Genomic DNA, 21022 nt, shown 5'->3' with positions numbered 1-21022 from the left:
ACCACAAGCCTAGATGACAGGTCTTACCTCAGGCCTCCTGACTAGCATATATTGAGATCAAAAACAAAGCTCCATCCTCAGGGGGAGGGATAAAGCCAGATGAAAAGCCAATGAGGAAACAAAACCAATGGAAACCAATTGATATATATATATATATATATATATATATATCATATATATATCATATATATCATATATATATAGGAATCAAGTAGCAATGCAAGATTTATGTTTTGTTATGAAATTTCTTCTTAAAGAAATGGAAATTAGATGTATATATTAGTCAGTGCAGCAGTAGGGCATTTGCCTTGCATGCGGCTGGTCCAGAATGGATATCAGTCTGACCCCCCCCCCAGTGTCCCATATGGTCCACAAGCCAGGAGTGATTTCTGAGTGCAGAGCCAGAAGTAACCCCTGAGCGTCACAGGGTGTAGCCCCAAATAAAAAAAAATACTAATTTGTAACAGATTAACCTTTTCTTCAAATAAACTTAGTATTTTTAAAAGAAATACATGAAATAATATAAAATACTTTACAGCTGTCAGGTTTCTCTGATTAAGAAGTAATGTACTTACTATTGTTGCTATAATAAAACAACATTTGTCATTTTAGTTCAGCTTTGCCTTGGAAACAGTACATATATTCCAGTGCTTTTTTGTAATACTTGAAAATGTCCTAGAATATACTAATTAATAAATTGATTTATACATAAAATATTTGGTGTGGGTGTGTTTTTAAATAATATAAGTGTCTTAAACTCCATTAGCTAAAAAAATAGAGAAATTCAAAATATTTTGGTTTGTCTCCACCCAGGACATCAGAGGTTATTGGAGTTGCATTCAGCAGTGGGAGGGACAAGGCTTAAGCCAGGCTCTGTGTTCTAACTCGTAAGCTCTTCTTCCTTCTCTAAAACTTCCATATTTTAGTGGCCATATGTTCAGACTGGGGTTGTAGCTCAGTGGTAGAGCATATGCTTCAAATATTTGATTCCTGGCACCACCAAAAAATGGCAGAATTCCTACCACCTACTGGATATTTATGTTTAGAGCCAGTTTATAGCTTGCTTATCATGAGACTTATTTTCTATGATATATTAGTTTCCCGTGTACATTTCTTTTGCTTTTTCGCAAATGCTATCTGCTGTTTGCAAACTTGACAGTGACTTTTCATTTGAAAAGAGACACTTAGTTTTTTGCTGCAGAAGTATAAGTATTGTATTTAAAGTATTGAATATGTGACAATTCAAGTTGACAGAAGCATGACTTTGTCACAGTTTAAAATTGTTGACCTCACAAGTAGGAATTAAGAGCCCCAGAAATGTATTTTCCCAAAGGGACATTTTTCGCCTCAAAGTATGATTATATGAGGATGTATCTTTCTAGTTGACTTTATTCTTGAAATCTAAATTTTGAAATTACTAAGAAGGCATGAGATCACCTGGGGTCACACAATTCCAGAAGTAGTGCATTTTATAACTACTTTGGCTTGGCTAGTAAGACATAATAGTTCTACATAAATGATGTCTCCGGTGGAGAGTCACAGGTCAAATTTAAGATTTTTCTAAAAATATGCCCCCAACCACTTAAAATGGATGGAGTGTCATAGCAGCCTTAGCATATTAAATATGATGTAAAAATGCCAATATTATTATTCTCAGCTAAACATAACTTGTACTTACATTGCTTTCTTCACTTCTTAAAAGTATCCTAACTCGGTCTCCAACTAAAATTAAAATATGTATACATTTAAATTTCCTTATTTCCTTACCCTGTCCTCACTTTTGTCTCCCTTTTTCTAGAATGAAACATCTGTGTATTAGCAATAACATTGAGCTTGCTCTGTCCCACAATAAAGATAAAATATTCTCAGAATTATTACTTTTGAAGTATTTTTTATTTAAATGACATTTATTAGAATATATAATGGCAAATCTTACACAGTGATATTTAAGGTACACAGTGACAATAAATGAGGGCCTTTCCACCAGCAGAGTTGTCATTCCTTCATCCCTGTTCCCAAACATATATCCCTTATCTCCCTTCTTTATCCCCCAGAATGCTAGTATAACTAAAAGCATATATGTTAACACTAATGTAAAACTTTTTTTTGCAGTTCCAGATATTTTTGCTAGTGGTTTCTTAAAGATTTGGAGTCAAAGGAGCACTATAAAAACAATGTTAGTGTGGCAATTATTGTTTGCATGGGCCCACCAAAGTTTGGGGGTCATGGAAAGGAAAAACTTTGGCCTAAGTACAAGGAGACCCTACCCCTGAAGTTTCCTGACATAAGACCATTTCTAGGCTCCAGGCAAACTAGTTTGTCCAATCCCGGTCATTGTCTGTAGTGCCCATACAGTTATGTTTTCCACTGTCTCTGTTGTTGATCTTACGTTTCTGTAATGAAGGTCCTGGAATCTGTATATCTTACATTGAAGTCAGGATGGTGCAGAAAGGCGTCTAATTTCAACTCGAATTAACGAGCACAGAATTATTAGTTTTAAAAAGCATAGATTTGTCTTTAATGTAGTGACACTTGTCAAATTATGTAACCTTTTTGTTTGTTTTGTTTGACTGTATTTGGGATAGCTTCTAAAACATTGCTCATTATTTGGGATTAATACTAGAGTCTGATGTTCAGCTCCAGAAGTTTGGAAATCACCAGGACTACAGAATAGTTTGGGATTTCCATATCTGCATGAGCTCCATGGTTCTAGAAGGTGGCAACAGAGTTTCAGAGATCAGTCATTAGTTCATGTGCATTCAAGCCCCTAATGATTGGTTTATCTACTCAGGGCTACATTCTGTATTATGTAAAAAAAGAAGTATGATAAAACCAACTTTCTATGATTTCATGAGCATTTATATGTTACGATATATAATAAAAAACACTTAGAACAGTGCTAGAAATTTAGTAAGTTAACACCTTCTTAATTTCTTATTATTTTCCTATATAAAATACTTTTCTATCAAGTTTATCTGTGTGGCTTATATAATTCATGTGCCAAAGATCTGGATATTACAATGAATTACAGTCTTTACTATTGTTATAAGTAGTGATGGTTTTTATTTTGTTCATTAAAAAGCAGTTACTCCCTTAATTCTTTATTGTATGCTATCTCATATAGGTCTTGAACAACTGTATGATGTGTTAAAAGTTATTCTTATTTTATAAACAAAAATATAGCGAAGTGACTTTATATTTTTCTCTTTCTCTCTCTGTGTATATTTTGTTTCTGTACTGTTTCTTTAGGAGATGAAGATTTGGAGGACACACCCCCAGTGGTGCTGAGGGCCATTCAGTGGTCACTCCTGATAGTGCTCAGGAAACCACAAGTGGTTCCAGGGATCAAACTATGATCAGAAAATGTCGGAGTATCTCAACTATCTGATTCATTTTTGGAAAATTTAATGGAACAGAGTGATGTCTCTTTCTTCCACCTTTCTTTTTCCTTGATCTTACTGTGGTTCCAGTGACACAGAATCTCATAGATATTGGGTTGTGGTTTGCACCAAGTTTGCAGAGCTCAGCTGCATTAATGGGCAAGGAATCACAACTTTATGATAAAACACTTTGTGACTGTGTGCTCACTATGTCTTTATAGTTACAGTGCTTTCCAATGGGGTGTGTCCCTCGGTTATAGTGTTCACACACATCTTGGTCTAGTATTTCAAAATCACTGTGTTCAAGTCCTAGGGGCCCCAAAGGCAATGTTGCCATTAAACTGTTCTTTTTGGCATTTCCCAAGGTTAGATGTTTTGGATTCTGATGGTGTTTTAGAAATAATCATCAGAAATTACCTGATTGCATTATAAACTCTTATGTATTTTCCACTATTATTTATACACAATTATTCTTCATATCACCTAATATACTTATTTCTCTGGTATGAATTTGGATTCCATTAAGATTGATACAATAGGATAGCACAGAGGTAGGGTATTTGCCTTGCATGCAGCATACTCAGGATGGACCTGATTCTATCCCCCTAGCCAGGAGCGATTTCTGAGATCATAGCCAGAAGTAACCCCTGTGCATCACTGGGTGTGACCCTTTCCCAAAAAAAGTAACCCAAAAATAAAAAAGATTGATATAATGTCACAGAAAATACCCATTTATCTACTTGCCTATCTAAATTCTACCATTAAATAGATACATAATCTCTTTTAAGAGTCTTAGAAAATTTATCATAGCAACTGATTACTGAAGAAAAGATAATATCAGTATCTTTAGAATATTGTTGGTAAGTCTTAGTTAGTGTTTATTTGAATGCCACAAATATAATATTCTTTATTAGGCCACAAAAATACAGAACAGATGCCACTCAACTGGAGTTCTGACTCAAATATATCTTGCTGTGGAATTAGTTGTTCTAGGAGTATGTCTTGTGGTAATTTTTCAGAGGTCACTAATAGCATGGCTATACATAGAGGTTTTAAATGTTTTCCTGACCATTACAATTATATTGCAAATATTCAAATGGGAGTCCTTTATTATGTCAATAGGCAAAATAATTTGCCAGAATCAGTGCCACAGAGAATATACATTGTTAGTCAGTGTTTTGTGAAGACTTTTTTTTTTCGGGCCACACCCATTTGATGCTCAGGGGTTACTCCTGGCTAAGTGCTCAAAAATTGCCCCTGGCATGGGGGGGACCATATGGGACACCAGGGGATCAAACCGTGGTCCTTCCTTGGCTAGCACTGGCAAGGCAGACACCTTACCTCTAGCGCCACCTCCCAGTCCCAATTAGTGTTATTTTTGAAAAAGAGAACCATAGAATACTCAATATGACTACATGCATATGTATGTCAAACCTGTTTTATATCTATTTATATAAAATATCTACCTCCATTAATACAAATCTATGTATGTATAAATAAAAAAGAGACGTAGATAGTAGAGATCATGCCATACAATTAAACAGACTATAAATGACCTAATTTCTGTATGCTAAAATATAATTAAGAAATTCATTGGTATAACTTATTCCATATTGAAATCCTGAGACCCTGAAGTGTACAATCCTGTCTGGGCCCTAAGGAACAAAACCAAGAGCACTAATATTCAAGAGTAGAAGAAGCATGACCCAGCTCAATCAGAAAATTGTCTCTTCTCTAATCTTTTGTTTTTTCTTCAATATTTCCTGGATTAGATTATTCTATGATCCAATTTGTTTAGACCAATATACTTCATTTAGTTTATTAATTTATATACCAATCTCCTTTAGAAACACTCTCATGGACACATCTAGAAATAATATTTTACTGGTTCCCTGAACTAAAGAATGTTCAATCAAATGCTATCATAAATCAGTGAGGCATAGATTACCATCATCCTTAAAGATTTAAATTAATGTAGAAATTGTGCTGACAATTCTATAGACATTTAATTCATTAGTGTTACTCCTAAAAAATTCACATAGTTTTCAAATTGTTTAGACATGTCATAGCACAGTTATTTGGGGACAGTCCACAGTGGCAGAATATATTCAATACTGACAAAGAATTTTCTGCCATACTAATATATCTATGGAGTGGTTGAATATCTCTATATACAATGACAAAATATTTGACCATCAAATTTTAACTGCACCATGGACAGGGATACAGGAATAGTGTTACATTATCAAATAGATTCAGGAAAAATTAGAGAAGTTGGAACATCACTGAGCAACTTAAACTTGTTAGATACCTCTGTAATACTAGATAAAGTCTTTCCCTATGTTCACATCTATGATCCTAAGGAGACTTTCCTATAACCAAGGAGGAAAACAATAATATATCATGTTTCTTTCATTAATGGGCATCTCAGTAGGTGGGCTGTTGGTATACTACAACTCCAGTATGAATGGTTTAGTAAGGGGAAATAATCAATTGTACAGAGCTTCCTTTATTAGCCCTGATCATCAGGATGATGAAACCTGAGAAGAAAATATAAATGTGCTGGGAAGTTATTCATAGATTGAGCAGTTGTTTCAAGTATTGAGGTAAAATATTATTTAAAAGACAATTGGGAATAGGGCTTATGCAGATGAGTAGAAAAGAGTAATAAGAACATATGTAATCTGGATGTTAGGTGTCTGTTTTTACTAGTAGGGTGTTACAGAAGAGATAATGAACAACTAGGTGGGTAATAACCATTCATATCTGTCAGCCTTTGAGATTCCAGAAAATGTGCAGAAAACCCCAAGATAGAGAATTCCTAGTGTCAGAGATGGGAGCCTCTGATGAGGCTAATCTTGATATTATTGGACCTTTATTTCAAATATGGAAGCATCAAAAGACTTTGGTAAACTGAGATAAATAATTGAAGAATACCAAACAATTCCTTATGGCAAATTAATTACATCAGACTCCTCTCACATTGAGAAAAGTTATAATTTAATGAGCACAATAAGTGTTCTGGGTGTGGGTTTTATTTTTTACCAGCAATCATATGAGGAACACAGATATCTGAGATATGCTGTATCATGGCATCTTGCATAACATGGTTTTGGAGTTGAAGCATCCTTTTAGCTGAGAAGATGAAACAGATGAAGTTATGAAATGACCTCACTGGTATGGAATCTATTAGAATTTTAGAACACTCCACATCAATCAGCACATGGCTTCTTTAAATGCAACTAAACTAATAAACTAAGAATTAGAGTCTAGGATTTATAGTTGCTTTGTTAGGTTTTTTGTTTTACAATGAAGACTATCTTTTAACCAGTGGAACTTTGTCCTAACATCTACAATATGGGTAGTGCAGGATGTAAAATTGTTTTCTTCACCATAAATCCAATAACCCATCTAATGTTGGCACCAAAGTATAGCCTTCATAATAACAGGGGACTCAACATAACAACCAACATATCCATAGATAAATAAATAACTTTAGTTAAATAAACATATTTATGACTATGAGGACATACAATTTCTACTATAGAATGAGGCTAGAAAATGTATGTGAGGAAGTCATTGGAATATCACTTTTCTAAAGAAAATCATTGAAATCTAAAGACACATAGAAAAGGATCTACTGATGGATTCTATCATTGCTTCCATCCCCACAGAACTGCCACCACACAAGAGCTCTGACTTCTTGGGTATAGCTTTAGTTTAACCCACTGAGCAAAATCTCTTAGGCTAGTAAATCTGTCAGTAAAGCTGAATCTGAAGGGCATGAATCAATCCAAAGCACAGCACACATTAATTTCAGAAAATCAGGTGGCTGAGGACTGGCATTCTTTAGGGAGTGAGCACTGCTGTGAAGCTGGATGAATATTTATTGAACAAGTCCAAAGGCTGGTAGGAGCCCAAGAGGAGGGGCTAGGTGGGGGAACTGAAAAACAGCAAAACTAAAATTATGCCTAAAGTTAATGTGGAAGCCAATATTAGCATTTCTTTTCAAAGTGATTTAGAAAATATGCAGACTGTGGGCACTATCACAAGATGGTCTGGAAATTGAGACTTACCCCAAACTTGCTCAGGATCTCAGTTCCCTGGGAATATACTCTCATTGACGAGTAGTATATGACTGTTTTGATCCCATCTCCAACATAGGAGAGTGTTGCATTAAGCCCTTAGGATGGACTTAGATGGTGGATGGAGGCCTTTCTCTGCCATCCCAGGCCACGTGGTTCCACAACCCCATTCAGCTGGTGGGTCCCAGGTTTAGGTGAATGGCGGAATCAGACTCATCCAGAGACAGGCATCAGGAAGTATCAGTTTTATTCATACTCTATCCACCACACGTGAGGCCAATCTCAACCATTTATGTATGCTATCCTTAGCTTGCCCTGCGTCTTAACTTGTTCGGCCATGTCTTTTCCTCATACCTCTCCATGCTGGCAAACAAGGACTAAAGACCCTAATCCGCTCCGGACAAAGCCTTATCTACTTCTTCCCAAGACCCCTCCCAGTAAATGGGCTGGGTCTTGCAGGTAAAGTTACCTGTAACCCGGGGTGGAGTTAGAGGAGAGCAATCTAAAATAAGTGATGAGGGACTGAAGTGATATATAAGGTACTTGCCTTGCATGCAGCTGACCCAAGTTTGATTCCTGGCAACCCATATGGTCCCTTGAGCACTGTCAGGAGTATTTCTGAGTGCAGATCCAGGAGTAACTACTGGGCACTTCCAGGTGTGACCCAAAATAAAATAAAATAAGTGATGAAGGATTGAACTGATAGGTGTCACCTCTTGCTTAGGACCAAAGCTGTAAGAGAAAGGGGGATTTAACAGGCTCTGAAAAAACGCCAGAAAAGTTCTCAGAATGAAGATGGATGTTATATTGTATCAAGTGCCTTTAAGCATTTCTCAAAACCTACATAATATATAAAATTTATCTGATAATGCTGGGTCAGACTAGGTCGATTTGTTGCAACAAGTGTCACCTCAGATGCCAAATATAGACAATAGGAGTGAATTAATGTGCTATGGGTATTTATAGGAATTCTCTATACTTTGCTCACTTATATTGTCAATTTAAACCTATGGTAAAGTCTGTTTGTTGCTATTAAGTAAATTTCATGGAATGTAAAACCTTTTGTCTGACTAGAAAAATAAACATAACAATTCTTCATAAGGTCTGAAGAATTCCTGAAGACAAAATCTAAAAGATTTGTCCTAAAAAATTTGAGGATACTTCAGGAAGTCACTGCTTAACCAAATTTGGTAGGCTGGTTTCCTAGTCCAGATCATTGCTTTCTAGGCATGGACCAAGTCACGGCCCTGTTTGTTGACCCAGCACTTCATCCATCCACATCTGCTTCATCTCATATTTAAATGTCTCAGCCCCAGGACCAATTTCAGAGAGAAGTTTCTGCCACAAACTTAGTAGACACCAGATGACCTAGTACTTAATCATCCTAATGGGACATCTCTTAAGTTCACATTACTGACAATCCAGTAGGATCAGGGAAAATTAGATAGAAAGTTGTATAAAAACTCACTATATTCATTTAGCAAGAACTCAAGCAGAGAAGGAGCAACTAGCACCTAACAGCTCAGCAAATGTTCAAACAATAACTTCAGTAACACCATTATGCAATGTTTGTTACAACAACAGAAATTAAATCATTTTGTACCTGCAAAGGGGGTGGGTGGGACATTGGTGTAAGAAAGCTCACACTGGTAGTGGAATTAGTATTGAAATACTGAATACCGAAAATTACTATATTATTAACAACTTAGTAAATAATGGTGTTAAAATAGAGTTTCAAATGAGTGAGTTGAAGGCAGTCCCTTCCATAATTATTCTCAGACATTCACAGAACTACCTATGGGATGATTACTTTGTGAACTAAATAATTTAGCAATCTCCATTTCCATAATATGTACAATAAAAAGATTTAATATTAAAACGCATGACTATTATGTTATTAACAGTCACTAAAAATGAACTTTAATTTTGAATGAAAATTGTTGTAGAAAAAGTAATAATACTTCTAAACAATGACATTCTTTGCAGGGATAAATAGAACATTTCTAATATAGTTAACATCTCCTAAAACTTGTTATACTAATAAATGATGAACTAAAATATATATAAACAAAATAATATGTTTTGTAAATAGAAATTTATTCACCAATATAATTTTAATATTTGTTTTTTGTGTGGTTTAAATATTTTATTATAACATCATGATTCCAAGATGTTCATAATAAGTCCATTCAGACATCAAATGTCCCAACACCAATCCCACCACCAATGTAATTTTTCCTCTAACAATGTCATTAGTTTCTCACCCATAACCTCAACATGCCCCCTTGTAGGCACAAACATATTTACTTCATATTATTTGTTACAACATAAAGACAAATAAATTCCCAAGACATTTTCAAGAATTTTAGGAATTAAACTGTGATGACTGTTCCATCTTACAATGCTGTTACTAAAGTCATTGTCTGAGGATCTTCTGTGCTGGTTGGTGCAACCTGAGTCTTCTGTGTGATATTTTTTAGGGTTATTGAGCTTGGTGGTCGTCTATGCTCAGGCATAGTGAAGATGTAAATTATTGTGCTTAGTCTTTCATTTGATGTGTAATTATTACTAGGAACACATTATTGTTATATTGAGATGTCATTTTATCATTATTTATTTTCTTATGAAGGTATATATATTCGGTGAATTACAACACCCTCTGAACTGAATTTGAAAGGAGTGTTAATTGAAATGCAGGTGACTTCGTGTCATGAGCCCTCTTCTCAGTCTTATAATCTTATCCCATACTCTCTGACGATGTTCTGAGGTAAGGCAAAACATAATGAAAATCTCTGAATTCAGAATATCCCTGTATATCACCACCTTGAACTTTGCTCAGATTTTTAGAACTTTCAGACAGGTCATGTACCTGTTCTATAATTAGATCGCTAGTCTGAATTATTACAAAAACATTAATCCCAATTGACTTTACATATGTGAACAAAATTATCATAGCTTTGCTGTGCTCTTCCCAACCAAAATTAACACTGGAAAAAAAAGAGGTGAAAATCAAGTTGAGTGATTGCCTTCAAGAGTTCCATATGCCTATTTAACAGTGTTTCTTTACGAAAGAACTCATTTACACTCTAACAAAATCATATGTACGAAGGAAACTATTTGATCTACAAAGCCAAAAATGTTTATTACTTGTCAGTCTATAAGAAAGGTTTGTCAGTCCCTGCTGTGGTAAATTTTGAGTCCAGACATTTCTGCATAAATGTGCATACTCAATTCTTATTTTGGAAAAATCCTAGAGTCCAAAAATTCAAATTGTTAAGTGATTTATAAAACAAATTATTTTAAATTATTTTATATTTATTTTTATGAAACATATGTTAATTCTATATAATCTGAAATATGAATAAAGGAAAATATACCAGCTCATCCAAAGTTTAGCTTCAAATGTAAACAAATTTTTTATTTAACAGTAAAAAATTAAACTTCAAAAAATTGACATTTTTATACATAGACAGTACATGATAAAACCAATGCAAAATATTAAGTAGAGGGGCCGGAGTGATAGCACAGTGGTAGAGCATTTTCCTTGCATGTGGCTGACACAGGACAGATCTGAGTTCAAACCCCTGATGTCTCATTTGGTCCCCAAACCTTGCAGAAGCAATTTCTGAGTACAGATCCAGAAGTAACTCCTGAATGACACCAGGTATGACCCAAAAGCAGATAGATAGATAGATAGATAGATAGATGATAGATAGATAGATAGATAGATAGATAGATAGATAGATAGATAGATCGATAATGATAGATCGATAATGATAGATAGATGGATAGATAGATGATGGATAGATGATAGATAGCTAGATAGATATAGGTATAGATATAGATATAGTAGATTTTAAAATTATTTGAGCAGATAAATCTACTTAAATCATTAAAATAAGAATACTAAATAGCTTATCTCATGAAGATATGTAAAATGAAGATGATCTATTATTAATACCTCTACTAATCATAAAAGAAACTTAAATAATCTACCTAAAAATAGTAAGAGTTCATTGCTTTTAGTAAATTCCTTGGCATCTAAGTTCTCTGACCCCTGCTAATAGATAATAATGCTAGAAAATCAAATAACTTCCTCTTTTCCTATAAAAATTCTCTGAATTTCATAAATTTATCTCTCACTTTAAAGTTTGTATTTTTTCAGTTTGTAAATAATTTCTAAATAAAAAGAAACTCTAATTTATATTATTAAGTAGCTCTAATGACATTTCTTAAATTTTTGTATCAAATATTAAAAAATTGTATCTATTCAAAATGGCAAGTGACAGAAGAAATGTTAATAAAATAAAGACTTAATTCCCATTCTTTTGGTGGCAAGTTATAAATGGAAATTATAATCCATGAAAGAAGCTACCTCGGGGTTCTGAAGAGGAATTAAGCCAATAGAAATAAAATAATCATTCATGGAAATAAAAAACCTAGATATATAGGTATCTCAGGTTGATTTCTACACCAATGAATAAAATGGTTATGTGATAATTGCATTACAGAGGTGAGGGCTTCAATCTCTATGCTGTTCTCTTTTCTGAGTGAAAAACCAGCTGAAATACTGATAAGAAAAAATTGTCTCTGAAACAAGGGAGAAGCAACACTCATTGGTTCAAAATGAGCATTTTAATTTGTGAAAGACAAGAATTATTTTTTTTTGTCAAATGCAAGTTGAAAGTGTTTTCTGCAAGTGCTACTTTTTAAAATAATACCTATACATCAAAGTTAAAATAAGATGTAACATCATACAGAGTTATGTGTATGACTACATTACTGACTCTACGCTATTTCTGGGGTATTCTGGAGAACCAAAGTAAACAAGTTACTTTTTCATTGTATACCTCTGAAGCTTTATCTTATGGTTAAGGAACAACAAACTCATTATGTTAGTCATAAAATACCACAATGGCATGACAACTATGGTGAGTCCCACCCCTTTGAGGGCATATAAAAGGCCATGTGTAGGGTCGCTGGCCAGACTCAAGTCACTCACTCTCCTTCTCTACCCAAGGACAACTCTCAACAACCAACTCAGCACCATGTGTGGCTACTACGGAAACTACTATGGAGGCCGTGGCTATGGATGCTGTGGCTATGGAGGCCTGGGCTATGGCTATGGAGGTCTGGGCTGTGGCTATGGAGGCCTAGGCTGTGGCTACAGAGGCCTGGGCTGTGGCTATGGCTCCTGCTATGGCTCTGGCTATCGTGGTCTGGGCTGTGGCTATGGATGTGGCTATGGCTATGGCTCCTGCTCTGTCTGTGGTTGTGGATATGGCTCTGGCTCTGGCTCTGGCTATGGATACTACTATTAAGGACTCCATGGATGCCCTTTCTTCTACTTATGTAACATCTTGATTCACCAACCCTGAATCCCATCTTCTGCATCACCAACTAATTTGGGATGATCGTCAACTGTAGACATTACATGTAATTGCTCGTTGCCCACAATCAATCTGATGGTCCTTCTATGGATTCAACATTTACTGCAATTTACTTCCAGACCTTGCCTCAGAAGAAGTGAAAAGTTATATGTCTTACTGATCTACATTAAACACAGTGAAGCAATCACTGCATCTGCCTGATTTATTGTAGCACATAGTTTTTTTTCCAATGGTAAAAATAAAAGTTTGGAATATAAATTTAACATTTGTTTTCTTTTTCTTTATTTCATAGAATTTTAGATCTTTGAAGAGGGGGGCTTAATTTCTCGAAGGGTTACTTTGCTTATTTACAACTCATATTTTCTAAATATTTCTATATCAGTTGCTCTATTCTTTTAGATATTTTACTTTACAAAGGTGTTTTCACATTCCTGGAGTTATTTATTTTATAAAATAAGATACTGTGTCTTTATTGCATGGGTAGCTAAGTTAATTTGTTAATGATTTTGTTTTTGGATTTTAGACCACACCTAGAGGAGGAATTACTGGCTCTGCACTCAGGAATCATCATATGGCTTGTTTGACCATATGGGATGCTGGAGATTAAACTGGGGTTGACCATGTGCAAAGTAAGAGCCCCACCTATTTCACTATCACTCTAAACCTAATTTGTTAATGATCTTAATTGTAGGTTTGTGCATAGTATATATTCTGTATACTTTCTACCACCTACCTTTATCTACAAATTCCCATGAATCTCCAAGCCCTTTTAATATTTTTTAAAATAATATGAAGAGAAATCATACTTAGACGTAGTTTTGTGATTTTTGAAATAAATTTAGTGTTGTACTTCAACCAACACAACCAACATAAAAATAATGTTATCATTCAGTTTGTTTTGCAGCAACTCTTCCCTCCATAATCCAAAACAATGGTAATAACTGTTTATATGTGTAGAATAAAAGCTTTGGATTGGAGGTCTCCAAATTCTCCCTCACTTTTTAAATTTGCTATAAGGTCTAATGGGATGCCTATAAAGTGTACTCCTGGATACAATTCATTACTTCACTGTAATAAGAATATACATAGATCTAAGAGGTAAAGATTCAGCAGATGATGGAGGCATTCAGGTGTGTGTACTAATTCTCTCCCTCATTAAGGGCTTATACAGAGTTCTCTTCTTTTACCCTATCCACCCATAATAGAAATTAAATATTTGATGAATGTCTGAATAAGTTTTAATAGAAACAGATCAAAAAGTGTCTACCAAAATTTTAGGTCCTCCCCTCAAAAAACATGTCATCAAAACTACATTGGACACAATGAAATTAACTTATCAGGGAATAACATAAACACCTCTCTCTCCCTCTCCTCTCTCTCACTCACTCAGACACACATAAATGAGTGCTCTCTCACTCAATTTTCTTGATGATAAATATTTTAATCCCAAAATATATTACATATTTTTCATTTTCTATTATTGATGTGACAATTAAGATAATTTTCCTGATCATGTTTAGGCATCCTCAAGCACAAAAAGAAATCGGTCCATGTTATCAAAGTTATTGAATTTCTAGACAAGATATTGATTTGTATGTGTAGCTTATTGGCCTTTTAATGTCTGTAGGAACTGTTGTGATGCTTTTTTTAAAATTTTTAATTATGAGAACAAAGATGCAAAGAAAGAGGACAAGGCAAAGTTACAGTGGAAGGACAATCACCTATAAACAGAATTCTTAAAAGAAAGTCCCCTTGCTGATATCTTAACTTTGAACTTTCAGCCAAAGAACATTAAGATAAATAAAACATAACCCATGTACAATTACTTTGTCCCTCAAGTCCCCAGATTGTAATACATTATAATATTCCTTAGCAGCACACAAAGCAATGTACAGCCATAAAACTTATGTAAATCCTTAAACATTAGAGGCATAGTATTTTTTTACATTTCCATGCACATGCATATTAGTTTAAGTTAACCTCAAAAGTTTAAGTGGGTTTTTTTAAAGGATTAGAGTCAAAGGAGCACAGTAAAAATGGTGTTAGAGTGGTAATTATTGTTTGCATAGGCCCACCAAAATATGGAGGACATGGAAAGGAAAAACCTTGGCTTAAATACAAGGAGACCCTACCCCTGAAGTTTCCTGGCATAAAACCAACTCTAGGCTCCAGACAAGCTAGTTTGTCCAATCCAAGACATTGTCTATAGTGCCAACACACTTTTATTTTTCACACAGTCTCTATTGTTGGTATCATGTTTCTGCTTTAAATATCCAGGAATCTGCATATCCTACATTGAAGTCAGGATGTGGAATGTCATATAGTTTCACCTCACAATTAAAGGACAATGTAGAGAGCCCTGTCCTGTAAGCAGGTTGTGGATGTTCTTAAGTCTTCTCAGTGTTAAGAGAAGTCTATTTCGAGCAGGTTAATGTCAGAGCATCAGTAGGGTCTTCCCTGGTAGAGGATTGCTTCCGGGTGATGTTATAGACAAACTTGGATGTTTCATGAATGGCTTCCCTGGTTCAGGGGTGAATGGAGAATGCCCATTCTTCTGAGGCCTGTGTCAGGTCATTATGTCAATGTTCAGGGTGTAAGATCCCATTGTACTACAATATTTGTGTGTTCCAATCTCTATTAGATAAGATCTTATTTGTATGTATAATATTTTCCCATTTTAATGTGCCTATGCAAACAAAAAACAATGCCACGTGGCATTATCGGCACATATGGGGGCCCTAAGAACAAGTCCAACAAACCCCATGACATGGTTCAATCATAAGCATTAAGCTGGGGGACTCTTTCACCAAAATTCGTTATTGAACAGCTCACAAAGAGAAGAAAGGATAAAAAAAATTGGGTAAAATCTTCACTGTATAAGAGAATATTTATTAAGACTTATACCGGTCAGAGAAAAAAAGCACATAATATATTCAAAAGACATACATGTCCATTTTATGTCTTTTGAAATAGTTGGGGGTTGTTAGATCCAATGCACGGCTTTGGTCAGTGATTAGGATTGTGCAGTACTGAAGTTAAAAAGAGTAATATGGGTTGAGAAAGTGAAGGAGTAAAAATGAGCTTTGTAGGGGTGTGCAAAAGGTCAGAATACAAAACGGACATTCTGCATATGCAAAACATAACTTAAGGATAGGGAAAACTCTTAATATATACTGTGCACGTGGGGGCGCTATCCCCCACACAGCTCTGAACATGTAGACTGGTAAGAAATTGACACTGACAACCTTAGTGCAATGGAGCAAATCTCAGCACACCCCAAGTTAGGACCCACCATTTCTGGCCGCCTGGGCTGGCACCCAGGGAAGGCCTGGAGGCCGGAGGCAGAAGAGGGTCGGCTGGGGGCCTATAAAGGTTCCCAGCACAGCCAAGATAGGAAGAAGGCCTTCAACATGGGGTCTCCCCAAACCCCATGCCGGCTAGAGCTAGCCTCCAGATCAAGAAAGGATTCGGTAGAGAGCCGGAAGCCAGGATCTGCCCGCCTTCAACCCTGTGTCCTTCAAGTAAATTTCATAGAAAATTTCTACTTCCTTTTATGGTTACTAGTTATTCTTTTATTTATTTATTTTTGGTTTGGGGGCAACACCCAGTGGCATTCAGAAGTTATTACTGGCTATGCATTTAAAAAGGGGACAATATGGGGATACTGGATGTTGAACCAGGGTCAGTTCAAGATCTGCAACTGCAAGACAAACAATGCCCTACCTGCTGTTCTATAACGCAGGGCCATTTTTTGTTTTTCTTATTTAGATGTTTCTTAATATTATAAAATATTGTATAAAATTTTCTTTCAAATTTGTTGTATCTATTTCCTTGTTGAAAATGCATTTATATTATTTTTATTATTATTTTTATTATTTCTATCCTTCATGTGAAATTTTTTTATTAATTTTAGAATCATTTATGTAATCAAGATGTTTAAATAAAGAAAAAAATGAAAAAAAGAAGAAAATTTTTGTTTGTGGTATGTGTGTACAAATGAGTTTTTCTAATTATATAAAATTGAACTAAATTGGGTGAAAAGAATAATAAAAGGTATAAAAATTTGTGGAATACAAGTAAAATAGTGTCTAATGGAAATTTGCAGCAAGAAATTCTACATTGAAAAATAAATAAGACTTTTAGTGATATAAATCGAGTAAACTTTTATGAAGAATATAAGCTCTTTATAGCATGTTTATAGGTAGCTAGCTGATTGCTGCAACTTCACTTTCTATCATTTGCAATGACTTTTTTCTTTTTTTCTTTATTAAAAATTTTGATTACATATATGATTGTGATTAGGTTTCAGTCATGTAAAGAGCACCCCCTTCACCAATGCAACATTCCCACCACCAATGTCCCAAATCTCCCTCCATCCCACCCCACCCCCACCTGTACTCCAGACAGGCTTTACAGTTCTCTCATTTATTCACATGCTTATAGTAGTTCTCTGTGTAGCTATTTTTATAGCTTCACGCACCACTCTTTGTGCTGAGCTTCATGAAGGGAGCTGAAAGTTCCATCCCTCCTCTCATTGTCTCAGAGGATTGTTGCAAAAATGACTTTTATTTGTCTTAAAACCCTTAGATGAGTGAGACTATTCTGTGTCTCTCTCTCTCCCTCTGACTTATTTCACTCAGCATGATAGATTCCATGTACATCCATGTATAGGGAAATTTCATGACTTCATCTCTCCTGACAGCTGTATAATATTCCATTGTGTATATGTACCATAGTTTCTTTAGCCATTCGTCTGTTGAAGGGCATCTTGGTTGTTTCCAGAGCCTGTCTATTCTGAATAGTGCTGCAATAAATATAGGTGTGAGGAAGGGGTTTTTGTATTGTATTCTTGTGTTCTTAGGGTATATCCCTAGGAGTGGAATAGCTGGGTCGAATGGGAGCTCAATTTCCAGATTTTGGAGGAAACTCCATATCACTTTCCATAGAGGTTGCACAGGACGGCATTCCCACCAGCATTTGATAAGAGTTCCTTTCTCTCCACATATCTGCCAGCACTGATTGTTCTCATTCTTTGTGATGTGCGCCAATCTCTGTGGTGAGAGGTGGTATCTCATCATTGTTTTGATTTGCATCTCCCTGAATTAGTGACGACGAGCATTTTTCATGTGCCTTTTGGCCATTTGTATTTATTTTTTATCAAAGTGTCTGTTCTTTCTTCTCCCCATTATTTGATGGGATTAGATTTTTTTTTCTTGTAAAGTTCTGTCAGTACCCTGTATATTTTGAATATTAGCCCCTTATCTGAAGGGTGTTGGGTGAATAATTTCTCCCACTCGGTGGGTGACTCTTGTATCCTGGGCACTATTTCTTTTGAGGTGCAGAAGCTTCTCAGTTTAATGTATTCCCATCTGTTGATCTCTGTTTCCACTTGTTTGGAAAGTGCAGTTTCCTCCTTGAAGAGGCCTTTAGTCTCAATATCATGGAGTGTTTTACTGACGTATTGTTCTATATACCTGATGGTATCAGGTCTGATATCAAGGTCTTTAGTCCATTTGGATTTTACCTTCGTACATGATGTTAACTGGGGGTCTATGTGGTAGATGGCTTCCACTAGATTGAGAAAGGTTCCTTTCATTCCCATCTTTCTGAGAGTTTTGGTCAAGAAAGGGTGTTGGATTTTATCAAATGCTTTCTCTGCGTTTATTGATATGATCATGTGATTTTTATTTTTCTTCTTGTTGATGTTGTGTATGATATTGATAGATTTATGGACATTAAACCATCCTTGCATTCCTGGGATGAAACCTCCTTGGTCATAGTGTATGATCTTCTTGATAATGCATTGGATCCTATTTGCCAGGATTTTGTTGAAGATCTTTACATCAGCATCTATCAGAGATATTGGTCTGTAATTTTCTTTTTTGGCAGCATCTCTGTCTGGTTTTGGTATCAAGGTGATGTTGTCTTCATAAAAGCTGTTTGGGAGTGTTTCCTTTTTTCCAATTTCATGGAAGATACTGGCTAGGGTTGGTAGTAGCTCCTCTTGAAAGATTTGAGAAAATTCATTAGGAAATCCATCTGGGCCTGGGCTTTTCTTTTTGGGCAGATGTTTGATTACAGTTTCAATTTCCTCAGTAATGATGGGGGTGTTTAGATATGCTACATCCTCCTTACCTAAATGTGGAAGGTTATAAGTGTTCAAGAATTTTTACACTTCTTTGGGGGGGTGTCACACCTGGTGGTGCTCAGGGGTTACTCCTGGCTGTCTGCTCAGAAATAGCTCCTGGAAGGCATGGGGCCATATGGGACACCGGGATTCGAACCAACCACCTTTGGTCCTGGATCGGCTGTTTGCAAGGCAAACGCCGCTGTGCTATCTCTCCAGGCCTGAATTTTTACATTTTTTCTAGGTTCTCATGTTTAGTAGCATAAAGGTTCTCAAGGTAGTCTCTGATTACCCTTTGGATCTCTGCAATATCTGTCGTGATCTCCCCTTTTCATTTCTAATATGGGTTATCAGATTTCTCTCTCTTTCTTTGTGAGTTTTGCCAATGGTCTATCAATATTGTTTATTTTTTCAAAGATCCAATTTCTGCTTTTGTTGATCTTTCGGATTGTTTTTTGGTTTTTCAATTCATTGAGTTCTGCTTTCAGCTTTGCTATTTCCTTCTGTCTCCCTATTTTTGGTTCCTTTTGTTGGTCATTTTCTAATTTTTTGAGCTTCATCATTAAGTTATTCAGGTATGCCCCTTCTTCTTTCCTGATGTGCTTGTAGAGCTATAAATTTTCCTCTCAGGACCACTTTTGCTGTGTCCCATAGATTCTGGTAGTTCGTGTCTTCATTACCATTTGTTTCCAGGAAAGTTTTGATTTCCTTTTTGATTTTTATCTCAGACCCACTGGTTGTTCAGTAGCAGGGTGTTTAATTTCCAATTGTTCAATTTTTTTTTCTGTGTGGCTTTGTATTTCACATCTAATTTCAGAGCCTTGTGGTCTGCAAAGGTAGCCTGCAAGATTTCTATCCTCTTGATTTTATGGAGGTATGTTTTATGTGTCAGTATGTAGTCTATTCTGAAGAATGTCCCATGTACATTGGAGAAGAATGTGTATCCAGGATTTTGGGGGATGGAGTGTCCTGTATATATCCATAAAGCTATGCATTCTTCCTTCAAACCTGAATGTGAGTCGAGTTGGGTGCAGTATTCTTGGCGAGGCATTCATTTCATTCAGTCTTGTCACAATCTCCCACCACTGTCCTCTGGCCTTGAGAGTTTCTTCTGATATGTCTATGGTTAGTCTTAGGGAAGCTCCTTTATATGTAATATACCTTTTTGATCTTGCTGCTTTCAGTATTCTATCTCTATCTCTATCTCTATCTGTGGGATTTGTCATTGTAATGAGGATGTGTCTTGGGATGTTTTTCTTTGGGTCTCTTTTAGCTGGTACTCTTCAGGCATGCAGGATTTGATTGCATGTAGTCTCTACCTCTGGGAGTATCTCTTTGATGATGTCTTTGACAGTTGATTCTTCCTGGAGATCTCCTACCTGGGTCTCTGGGACTCCAATGATTCTTATGTTGTTTCTTTTGAGTTTATCAAAGACTTCTATTTTCATCTGTTCACATTCCTTGAGTACTTTTTCCATTGCCTGCTCATTTGTCTTAAGGTTCTTTTCCAATTTCTTCTGTTGTGCTGAGTTTTTTCTGCATCACATCTTCCAGTACTCTGATTCTCTCCTCAGCTGCTGATACCCTGTTGGCGAGGCTATCCATTGAGGTTTTCAGTTCAGCTACTGTGTTTTTCAGATCTGTTATTTCAGTTGGAGTTTTCTGATTTCTGTCTTTGTGTTCTGTTCAGATTGATCTATGCTTTCTTTGATTTCTTCAAACATCTTCCATATTGCTATTTTAAGTTCCCTATCCAAGATGTTAATCAGGTGGTTGGAATTTACTAGGTAATTTGAGCTTTCGTCTTCATTCTCTGTGCATGTGTTTCCTGCGAGGTTTTCCCATTGTCATGCTTGTAGTGTGTTTTTTCCTGCGTGTTGTGGTGGGGTTCATTGGTTAGAAAGAGTGTGCGGCTGCGCTCTTCTGCTGCCTCTAGTTGACAGTCGTCAGAGTGAACAAAGGCACAGCACGGTGAAGCCTCCACATGCCAGAGAGCTCAGCTTATTGGACGGAGACCCCCGCAGCCAGAATGTACTCTCT

The sequence above is a fragment of the Suncus etruscus genome, chromosome 13 (assembly GCF_024139225.1).
Source record: "Suncus etruscus isolate mSunEtr1 chromosome 13, mSunEtr1.pri.cur, whole genome shotgun sequence".
Classification (NCBI taxonomy): domain Eukaryota; kingdom Metazoa; phylum Chordata; class Mammalia; order Eulipotyphla; family Soricidae; genus Suncus; species Suncus etruscus.
The sequence above is the reverse complement of the archived record's forward strand: the minus strand, read 5'-3'. Positions refer to the sequence as shown.